At 41.9% G+C, this 12,379-nt stretch overlaps 1 protein-coding gene across 3 annotated transcripts in view; it reads right to left on the bottom strand.

Annotated features, from left to right (window-relative positions):
- shroom3 (shroom family member 3) overlaps positions 1-12,379 on the bottom strand; it is a 436,842-nt gene that overhangs the window by 153,558 nt on the left and 270,905 nt on the right. The window lies entirely within an intron of this gene.

Raw genomic sequence — 12,379 nt, forward strand, 5'->3', positions numbered from 1 at the left:
AGAGGCAACCGTCTACTACCATTCTCTGGCTTCTCACACAAAGACAATGTCTAATCTAATTTTCTACCACATACTGAATTCCGAGCGACCGAAGCTTCTTGACCAGCCTCCCATGGGGGACCTTGTCAAATGCCTTACTAAAGTCCATGTAGACAAACTGCCTTGCCTTCATCCACTTCCCTGCTAACTTTCTCGAAAAACTCTATAGGATTGGTTAGGCTTGACCAACCACACACGAAGCCATGCTGACTATCCTTAATCAGTCCATGTCTATCCAAATACTCATACATCCATCAAAGTTGCTGCTGAACGCAGCAGGCCAGGCAGCATCTCTAGGAAGAGGTACGGTCGACGTTTCGGGCCGAGACCCTTCACCAGGACCCTGATGAAGGGTCTCGGCCCGAAACGTCAACCGTACCTCTTCCTAGAGATGCTGCCTGGCCTGCTGCATTCACCAGCAACTTTGATGTGTGTTGCTTGAATTTCCAGCTTCTGCAGAATTCCTCGTGTTTGCACTCATACCTCCAGTTCCTTAGATACGAATTGACAATGAACTGGACTGGTCAAAGAACACTGAGGCTGTCTACAAGAAGGGTCAGAGCCGTCTCTATTTCCTGAGGAGACTGAGGTCCTTTAACATCTGCCGGACGATGCTGAGGATGTTCTACGAGTCTGTGGTGGCCAGTGCTATCATGTTTGCTGTTGTGTGCTGGGGCAGCAGGCTGAGGGTAGCAGACACCAACAGAATCAACAAACTCATTCGTAAGGCCAGTGATGTTGTGGGGATGGAACTGGACTCTCTGACGGTGGTGTCTGAAAACAGGATGCTGTCTAAGTTGCATGCCATCTTGGTCAATGTCTCCCATCCACTGCATAATGTACTGGGTGGGCACAGGAGTACATTCAGCCAGAGACTCATTCCACCGAGATGCAACACAGAGCGTCATAGGAAGTCATTCCTGCCTGTGGCCATCAAACTTTACAACGCTTCCCTTGGAGGGTCAGACACCCTGAGCCAATAGGCTGGTCCTGGACTTATTTCCTGGCATAATTTACATATTACTATTTAACTATTTATGGTTTTATTACTATTTATTATTTATGGTGCAACTGTAACGAAAACCAATTCCCCCCAGGGTCAATAAAGTATGACTATGACTATGAGAAAACCTTCTTATAACTTTCCCACTACTGATGTCAGACTCATTGTCCTATAATTTCTTGGTTTCTGTTTAGAGGCCCATACAAACACTGAAGCACTTAGTTTTGCACCAAACCCCTACTGTGATATGAATTGTGGTAGACTTCGCCATATGGTTTTGTAGCCGTGAGCTATGATCTTTTAAAATAATAAATACTGAATAAATAAGTGTACAATTTAAATTATATTCTACATAAAATTGGCACATGGCTTTATTAAAAATCAATTTGAAAATACACTGAGGAATAAGAATGCAAACTTTATTTAGTTGTGCGCTAAAGTGTAATTCACCAGCAGGTAGCACAATGGATATTTGTACACTTTACTGAGTTTTGCTATGTTAGAGCTTCCACTACTATGCTTATTCTGAGAACACTGTCACTGGAAGGACAGAAGGTGTGGCTGGGGTGGAATTATCAAGCAATCATCCTCCTAAACTGAATTTAATACCCTTTTATCAGGAATTGTGCATGAGTGTGCAGATGAGTGCAGTGCCTGGAACTGAATGCATGAAGGTATGTGTGCATACACCTATGCCTAGTGCCCTGCCATGGGCCTACATTTGCTTGTCCTGAATGTAAGAGTGTGCACGCGTATTATGCCTGCATCTGAATGGGTCTGTGTGAACGCGCTCTCTTGTTCCTTTGTACATGTATTTGTGCCTGCGATGCATGTCTTTGAATGCCTGCGCCTGCAAGCGGGAGTGTATGTAGTTACACGCCTGCATCTGTTTCCAGATTTCAGTACAACTTGCTTTCAATTGAATGCAATTTCCTACTGGCTTCATGCAATTCAACCTCAACCACTAAGACACAATGAGCCTGCTGTAAAGGAAAACTTGCTTCCTTCACTTCTGTGGCTGACAATTTGTATTTCTATAGGTCGTTTAAAAAGAAAGCAATCCAATATGTTTCACAGGAGTATCATCAAACAACAATCATTGCTGAGGTAAGAAGGGAGATATAAAGAAGACTGTAAATGGTCATTTTACAGTTGGCTTTAAGAGGATCTTAAAGAGAGGTAGAGCGTTAAGAGGAGAATTATATCCATGATTCATTAAAGAGAGTTGGAGAAACAAAGAGTGTTCTGAGTTGGTAGTAAAAAGGAGAGGCAAAATCATTGACTCAAGATTGAGAAATTTAAAATGGGGTGGATGGCAGACTGGGTCCCACGAACACTGGTGTAATACACCAGTGAATACTGGTGTAATTGTTGAGAAGATTGATACGGGTCAGCAAATTGCCAGCGAAGGAGATGGAAACAGACGGTCTCGCTGTTCTTTATCCCATCTCTTCACCTCTTCTTTCTTGTCCATCCACATATTGATCTCTTCAAATTTCATATCATCTTTGTTTCTCTCTCTACCTACACTTATCGACTCTCCAGCAGCTATTTGCCTTCCTTTTTCTCCCCCCTTGTCTCTGCATATCTTCTGCAGAGTTTTAAACCATTTGCTTTTCTTACAGCATTAGAATAACATCTGCATGGTTAACATAGCCAGGTCTTACCTTGCCCAGCCTGTGCACTGGATACACCAGGGTAGGACCAGGTGAAAACAGGTTTGGTCTCACCAGGGTGGGCCAGGTAAACACGGGTTTTGGCTCACCAGGGTAGGACCAGGTAAAGTCAGGTTTGGGCTCACCAGGGTAGGACCAGGTGAAAACAGGTTTGGTCTCACCAGGGTAGGACCAGGTAAAAACAGGACTGGTCTCACCAGCGTAGAACCAGGTAAAAACAGGACTGGTCTCACCAGGGTTGGGCCAGGTAAAAACGGGATTTAGCTCACCAGGGTAGGACCAGGTAAAAACAGGTTTGGGCTCACCAGGGTAGGACCAGGTGAAAACAGGCTTGATCTCACCAGGGTAGGACCAGGTAAAAACGGGATTTGGCTCACCAGGGTAGGACCAGGTAAAAACAGGTTTGGGCTCACCAGGGTAGGACCAGGTAAAAACAGGTTTGGGCTCTCCCTTGATTCATCAGCCAATACTTGCTGCCCAGGCCTGCAGGTGAAGACTGGCTACTTGGAAGTTATATGTGAAACTCCATTCCCTTTCCAAGAGAAAAATGAAGTAAACTTCTATATTGGGTGTAGAAATACGAGGCGAGAGAGTTCAAAATTTGCAATTCCTAATTATAATAATTTTGACATCATTTATAGCTTGAGAGAAGGGGCATTAAAGAGTGGTGAATGATCTAAAAACTGTGCTGAGTTTATGAAATCTACACTAAATGTTAGCTTCTGCAGCAATGAGGAAACCATATATTCCTGGATGATCCTTCAGTCAGATACCCATTGAATCTTTCTGTTTCAGGGCACAGTGTCGATGCATGCTTGTGGTTTGCTGTGTATTTGAATTATTTGGGTGGTAATACTTGAGTGGTGATGGCTCCCTGAAGACTGATGTTTCAGGTACTAAATCTGAAGGATACAAAGGCCATTAAGTAGATTTTTGACTACACACATCTATCATCACTGAAAACAGAATTTTACACAGATCTTTGGAACATTCCAGCTGCTGCACCCAGCTCTGGTTAGCATCAACACATGTTGTGTGGGAGTCTAGCAAAGATTTCACACATCAGATTGCACATAATCATTCCCTGGTTACAAACAGATAAACGCAATTAAAATGATACCGTACCTCTATCACTGCAATCAATCTATCAATACACTGAGGCAGTGAATAGCTGACAAAATGTGCAATACTTGCCGATTTATGTAAAACATTCTTGGAGCTCTGTGTTTTTATGCTTCAGAAATGCTGCACTTTTCTTATGCTAAGTATTAAACATGACAGTTGGAATTTTCTTTACTCCCCCGTTTGGTGTCATTGAGCTAAAATCCCACCCACTTTTCCTTTCCACTACAGGGTATATTTGTGGGTTTATATCTGACTGTTTTGGAGTGGTATTTAAAACAGACCCACATACAGTACAAGCAGACACATGTACACTCCTATCACTGTGTCATTTAACGTGTTTCATTAAATTTTTGTGAAGTGGGGATGCATGACATCACGCAGCAGTGCAGGAAGAGAGGATCACAGAAACAGCTGTGTTGAGCAGCCATCAGTTGGCCTCATTGATTCACACAGTGAGCAGTGAGTCTGTTCAGCACTTCCAGCTCACGTTTGCTCTGGTTCAGTGCAGGCAGGAGGTGGGGAGAGAAGGCACGGAGAAACATCCTGCTCTCACCTGGCAGAAGATACTTGCAGCCATCCCCATGGTATCGCCAGTCTTCCTAGTGCTGACTCGTACGTGCGGGCTGTTCATAAGTGGGCATTTGTAATGTGGGGAGGGCCTGCAATTACACTGATGATTGCTATTGCACTCCTATCCCAAACCTGAGTGAATGAATGTGAACACAGGTTTGATCAGGTTGATTAGCACTCTGCAGGAGAAAAGCTGTTTCATTTACATTAGCTACTAGTTCCACTATTGGCTAAACAGAAAAGCCAAAGTAATTTACAACAAATTAGTTTAAAAATACCTACTAAATTAGTTGACATCCTAGGGGATATTTTTAATGAAAGTTTAAAAGATAAAAACCCCAAATGGAAACAACATCTATCAACGTGTAAGCTCTCAGAATCAGATCCACAGGACATTTAAGTGCAACTTTTTACAGGAATTGATTCTACCTAAAAGTACCCTGTTGAGGTGACACTGACTCTTGCTTGGCTGTAGTTGTACTGGTAGTGGTATTATAACTGGTATTATTTCTGGATTTTGAAGGTGGCAAAAAGAGGCAGACAGGGGTTCTCTTTCTTTTTACAACAGGCAATCCAGTACTGCATCACTTGGTCGACATGGTTTTGCAAGCTCTTTGAAAAAACTGCTCCCATTCTTACTCTTTCCCACTGTCTTACAAGCAGTGTGTGAATTTGTGGATGCCAGGTAAAGACAGCTTTCAGTGTCACAGGTATAGAAAAGCAGTCAATGTGGGCTCCAGCCTGCCTTTGTAGGAGCTGCACACAATATAATCAAGAGAATTACAGGCGGCATAACTTTTCATTATCTTTCAGAATATATTAAATGGAGTCTGCTCCCTGATTAATGCTTTACAGTGAGGCTGAATGCTCCAGTTATCTGCTGTCAATTCTAAAGGACTTTTTCTGAAAATGAAATCATTCCAGAGAGTCTGTTGCCATGAAGCTCCAAGGATCACAACAGATGCTAGTGAGCATTGTACAGGGGATCTGCTCTGAAGCTCTCCATTCAAGCATGCCACTAACATTCCTCACATACCACAGGCAGAAGCTTCGCCACAGTGTGCTGTTTCCTAGACAATCTACCCATTTTGAACCACACTTTGGCCCCTTTCTAAGGTACTACACAATTCTCTGGGTGGTCACTGCAGAAATTTCTTCCAGAGGAATTTCAACTTTGTCGTCTCCCATTTTCCCAGCCGTGTGCAAAGCCACACAAGGAGCAAATGGCTTGTTGATTTTCAAGCAGATTCAGGTACTTTAAACTGACATCACGGAGTAATATTAGTAAGTTATACTTTTTCAAATATATAAAAGCCTTTGAAGAAAGGTCACCCACTCACTTTCATAATTAATACTTGCCAGCTTGTATTGCAAAAGAGGACTTTTAAAAGAAAAACTTATGGTTTATGATTACAGAACAAATTTAGAATTAGAAGCAGAGTCGAGCAAGTAGCATTCTACTTTTCATTTGAGTACGAGCAGGGGTACAGAAACATTTGACTAGATTTTGTTGAAGAAATAACGCAGTGCAAATAATTAACATTTATTAAACTGGAAATCAGCCAACAATGTATTGAAGGAAAATGTACGTGAATTGTAAATCCCTTGTTGCTGGCCGGTTTGTACTGTCAACTGCATCACAAAGTTATCAGATTTCTCACAAATTGTCCATTAGACTTGTCAAGTAAGTTACAGTGCCTATAAAAAGTATTCAAAGTATTTACTCCCCCCCAGAAGATTTCATGTTTTATTGTTTTACAACATTGAATCACAGAGGATTTAATTTGGCTTTATTGACACTGATCAACAGAAAAGACTCTTTTGTGTCAAAGTGAAATCAAATTTCTACAAACTGGTCTAAATTTATTACAATTATTAACCACAAACTAATTGATTCCATAATTATTCACCCCCTTCAAGTCAGTATTTAGTAGATGCACGTCTGGCAGCAATTACAGCCTTGAGTCTGTATGGATAGATCTCTATCAACTTTGCACATCCGGACACTGCAATTTTTCCCCATTCTTCTTTACAAAACTGCTCAAGCTCTGTCAGATTGCATGGGGATTGTAAGTGAACAGCCCTTTTCAAGTCCAGCCACAAATTCTCAATTGAATTGAGGTCTGGACTCTGACTTGGCCACTCCAGGACACTAACTTTGTTGTTTTCAGGTCATTCCTGTGGAGCTTTGGCTTTATGCTTGGGGTCACTATCTTGCTGGTAAACAAATCTTCTCACAAGTTGCAGTTCTCTTGCCGATGACATCAGGACTTCTCTGTATTTTGCTGTATTCAATTTACCCTCTACCTACATAAGCCTTCCAGGGTCTGCTGCAGTGAAGCATCCCCACAGCATGATGTAGCCACCAACATGCTTCATGGTAGGGATGGTGTGTTTTTGATGATGTGCAGTGTTTGGCTTACACCAAACATAGCGTTCAGTCCGATGGCCAAAAAGCTCGATTTTGGTTTCATCAGTCCATAGAACCTTCTTCCAGCTGTCTTTGGAGTCTCCCACAAGCCTTCTGGCAAACTCTAGTTGAGATTTCACGTGAGTTTTTTCCAACAGTGGCTTTCTCTTTGACACTCTCCCAAAAAGCTGTGACTTGTGAAGCACCCGGGCAACAGTTGTTGTGTGCACAGTATCACCCATCTCAGCCACTGAAGCTTGTAACTCCTCCAGAGTTGTCATAGGTCTCTTGGTGGCCTCCCTCACTAGTCCCCTTCTTGCATGGTCACTCAGTTTTTGAGGACAGCCTGCTCTAGGCAGATATACAGTTGTGCCATTCTTTCCATTTCTTGATGATATTCAGTGACTTGGAAATTTTCTTGTATCCTTCTCTGACTTGTGCTTTCAATAACTATTTTGTGGAGTTGCTTGGAGCATTCTTTTGTCTTCATGGTGTAATTTTTGCCAGGATTCTGACTCACCAGCAGTTGGACCTTCCAGATACAGGAGTATTTTTACTACAATTAATTGAAACCCCTTGACTGCACACTAGTGATCCCCCTTTAACTAATAATGTGACTTCTAAAACCAATTGGTTGTACCAGTGATGATTTGGTGTGTCATAATAAAGGGGGTGAATATTTATGCAATCAATTATTTTGTGTTTTATATTTGTAATCGATTTAGGTCACTTTGTAGAGATGTCTTTTTCTGTTGATCAGTGTCAAAAAAAGGCAAATTAAATCCACTGTGATTCAATGTTGTAAAACAACAAACATGAGAACTTCAGGGGGGGGAGGTGAATACTTTTTAAAGACACTACTGTATCTGTAAAATAACTACATGGGTATCATTATTATACAATAATTGTAAAACACTTGTTGACAATCAAGAATTAACCAAAAATTTTCCCTTCAGCCAGAAAGCTGGCAGTAACAAATATTAAATCTCACTTGTTGAGATTTAAATTTCTTTATAGAGATTTTGAGCATGACAAATTTTACGTTTATCTTCTTTTTTGTCTCATTTCTCTCACCCTCATTACAATATTTCCTCATTTCTTTTTCCCACAAAATCTGATTCATCCTCTCTAGCTCACCCACCTTTGGTCTTGTAGTTATATTTCAAACCCTAAACTTTATTTTTTAAGAAGTGGCTGGTTCCTACTGTTCATGAAAATCACTGATATCTTGTTCCCTGATGCACTATCAATCACTCCAAAAGACTGGAAGTAGAGTAAATACTGAAAGGCTTTTATTAGCAGTAAAATGTGACCCTCCACCATGCTGAGTATCTGCCCTGAACTGAGGGAGGAGCAGTGACACAATTGCCTTTATTCAGGGGTCTGAGGGAGGAGCCACGGGGTAGTCAGCAGAGGGCCGTGTCCAGACAGGTAACCCAGTTACAACATATGGCTTACCACATTCCCCTAGCTGCATCATTGCAAACTTATGCCAAATTAATTAGGTGGAGTTTTTGAAAATTAGGATGTGCAAATGTAGGTTAAACCCAAAAGGCTCACTTCAGCAAAAAGCTGCTGGATCAGAAAATTTCAAAGCACCAACAAATATTGAGCTTTTTAAAACTGGTGTTCATCACAATCACAAATGAGTTATTGAAGAACCAAACACGAGGAATTCTGCAGATGCTGGAAATTCAAGCAACACACATCAAAGTTGCTGGTGAATGCAGCAGGTCAGGCAGCATCTCTAGGAAGAGGTACAGTCGACGTTTCAGGCCGAGACCCTTCGTCAGGACTAACTGAAGGAAGAGCTGGTAAGAGATTTGAAAGTGGGAAGGGGAGGGGGAGATCCAAAATGATAGGAGAAGACAGGAGGGGGAGGGATGGAGCCAAGAGCTGGACAGGTGATTGGCAAAAGGGATATGAGAGGATCATGGGACAGGAGGCCCAGGGAGAAGGAAAAGGGGGGGGGGGGGGGAACCCAGAGGATGGACAAGGGGTATATTCAGAGGGACAGAGGGAGAAAAAGGAGAGTGAGAGAAAGAATGTGTGTATAAAAATAAGTAACAGATGGGGTACGAGGGGGAGGTGGGGCGTTAGCGGAAGTTAGAGAAGTCGATGTTCATGCCATCAGGTTGGAGGCTACCCAGACGGAATATAAGGTGTTGTTCCTCCAACCTGAGTGTGGCTTCACCAGTATGCACAACAGTGTACAAAGACAAAATTTACTTCCTTCACTTGAATTATACTGAAGCACAATAAACTAATAAAAAGGTAAAAAAAAGATACAAAAACAATTGTTTGAAATTTCTGCATTGCAACTTGCATGTTCTGACAGTCAATGCACTTTTATATATATCCACTCTAAACGCTGATACATGGTTGTTTCAGTTCCAAATACTTCCTAAATTCCCAGTCTCTCCCACATTTTAGGAAATGGTCAGTTTTACATTTGTGCCTTTTCTCAGGATAGCAGTACTCAACTAGAAACTTAGAATCTTCCTGGTGTACTATCCAAAGTACCTTACTCTGTTTAATCGGACTATCACTGCTCTCTGATTAATGTCCAGGGTAGATAAAAGACTCAACTTCCTTGACAAAAATGTTTTCCGTTTTTTGATTATTTTTCTCCCTTTTTTGACGTTTTTATTTTAGCATCTTCCCCCTTCCATTCCAGTACTGACGAAGGGTCTTGGTCTGAAGTGTTGACTGTTTATTGCTTTCCATAGATGCTGTCTGACCTGTTGAGTTCTTCCAACATTTAGTATGTGTTGCTCTGGATTTCCAGCATCTACAGAATTTCTTGTGTTTATTATTTCTCTCTCTCTCTCTCTTAACCCTTTTCCTTCCCCACTCTAATTCTCTTTCTCTACCTGAGTTCACCATTTCAACTTATCATTCCTGGATCAGTTCTTGCATTTCAGTTTCTTAGTCTGATTACACAATTCCTCATCCCAGCTTCTGAGATCACAGACCCCTGCAGACAGAGTACTACCATTTCCTACTCACATCTCCAACAACTTGTACTGCATAATAGTTGCATTTTACTGACTTGAGCAGGTCTAAATAAGAATGCGTTATATTTCCAGAAGCAATTATGTTAGTTAAAATGAGAGACACCCATAAGCTAAGACGGTTCTCCGAGTCGTCAGATGAGATTGATACAGAGATAGGTTTGATACATGATACTTTATTTTTAAACATTAATTTTAAAGATGAAGTTGAATACTTGCACTCAATGGCAATATCTCTAAACACATCAATTTGCAATGTTTTAATTGGCTTAAGTGTTAATAACATTTATACTCTTATTCTATTGCAATGGCAGTGAAAACAGCGAATGAAGTATGAAATATCTTCTTGAACACAGAATAGTAGAATAGCCTCCTGCTCTTTTCGCTCTACACTCACGACTGTGTGGCCAAGCACAGCTGAAATGCCAGTTACACATTCACAGACGATATCAGTGCTGGTGGTAAAATTTCAGCTGGCCACGAGGAGGCGTACAGGCTAAGAATGGTTGGCTGAGCATTCAACACCAGCAATGCCAAGGAATTGATTGTGGACTTCAGGAAGAAGCTGGGAGAACACAGACCAGTCCCCACTGAGGGTCAGAGCTCAGCATTCTGACTGGTTGCATCACCGCTTGGAATGGAGGCTCCAACTCACAGGAGCACCAGAGGCCGCAAGGGGTTATAGACTCGGTTAGTTTCATCACAGGCATGACCTTCCTCACCTTCAAAGGGCAGTGCCTGCACCAACTGGGACACAACCTCCTCATTTCTACCGTCATGGAGGAGGGAGAGCAGCCTGTTAATTGATTCATCATCAGATTTCTGAACAGTCCATGAATCTATGAACACTACACTCCAGTATTCCTTTTTTTGGCTCTGTTTATTTATTTTGTACTTTACACCATAAGACATACCGTAGGAGCAGAATTAGACCATTCGGCTCATTGAGTCTGCTCCGCCATTCCATCATCGCTGATTTATTATTCCTCTCAACCCCATTATCCTGCCTTCTCCCCATAACCTTTGATGCCTGATTAATCAAGAACCTATCAACCTCCGCCTTGAATATACCCAATGAACTGGCCTGCACAGACGTCTCTAGCATGCCTATGATAATCACAGATTCACCACCCTTCTGCCTAAAGAAATTTTTCTTAATCTCTGTTTTAAATAGATGCCCCTCTATTCTGAAGCTATGCCCTCTGGTCTTAGACTGTCCCACTATAGGAAACATCCTTTCCAAGTCCATTCTATCTAGGCCTTTCAATATTCGATAGGTTTCAATGAACCCGCCCCCCCCCCCATTTTTCAAAACCCCTGCCATCAAATGCTCCACATATGTTAACCCTTTCATTCCTGGGATCATTCTCTGGACTCTCTCCAATGCAAGCACATCTTTTCTTTGACAAGGGGCCCAAAACTGCTCACAATACTCCAAGTGCAGTCTGACCAGTGCCTTATAAAGCCTCAGCATCACATCCTTGCTTTTGTATTCTAGTCCTCTCAAAATTAATGCTAACATTGCTTTTGCCTACCTTACCACAGACTCAACCTGCAAATTAACCCTTCGGGAATCCTGCCCAAGGATTCCCAAATCCCTTTGCACCTCTGATTTTTGAATTTTCTCCCCCTTTAGAAAATTGTCTATGCTTTTATTCCTTCTGCCAATGTGCATGACCATGTGATTTTCTACATTATATTTCATCTGCCACTTCTTTGCCCATTCCCCCAATCTGTCTAAGTTTTTCTACAAGCACCCTGCTTCCTCAATGCTACCTGCCCCTCCACCTATCTTCATATCATCCACAAACCTGGCCACAAAGCCTTCAATTCCATCATCTAAATTATTGACATATAACATGAAAAATAGTGATCCCAACACCAACCCCTGCTGCACACCACTAGGTACCGGCTGCCAATCAGAAAAGGCCCCCTTTTATTCCCACTCTTTGCCTCCTGCCAGTCAGCCAATCTTCTACCCATGCTATTGTCAAAGACCTTCTGAAAGTCCAAATAAACAACATCCACTGACTCTCCTTTGTCTATACTGCTTGTTATTTCCTCAAAGAATTCCAACAGATTTGTCAGGCAAGATTTCCCCTTTAGAAAACCATGCTGACTATGGCTATTTTATCATATACCTCCAAGTATCCCGAATCCTCATTCTTAATAATAGACTCTAACATCTTTCCAACCACTGAAGTCAGGCTAACTGGTCTATAATTTCATTTCTTCTGCCTCCCTCCCTTCTTAGAGAGTAGAGTGACATTTGCAATTTTCCATTCCTCTGGAACTATTCCAGAATCTAGCGATTCTTGAAAGATCATTACTAATGCCTCCACAATCTGTTAAGCTTCCTCTTTCAGAACCCCGGGGAGTAGTCCATCTGGTCCAGGCGACTTATCTCCTTCAGACCTTTCAGCTTCCCAAGCACCCTCTCCCTAGTAATAGCAATCAGACTTTTGCACTTGTGGCATTCTGCTAGTGTCTTACACAGTGAAGACTGATGCAAAATACTTATTCAGTTCATCCGCCATCTCCT

Source organism: Mobula birostris, chromosome 3 (genome assembly GCF_030028105.1).
Source record: "Mobula birostris isolate sMobBir1 chromosome 3, sMobBir1.hap1, whole genome shotgun sequence".
Classification (NCBI taxonomy): Eukaryota; Metazoa; Chordata; class Chondrichthyes; order Myliobatiformes; family Myliobatidae; genus Mobula; species Mobula birostris.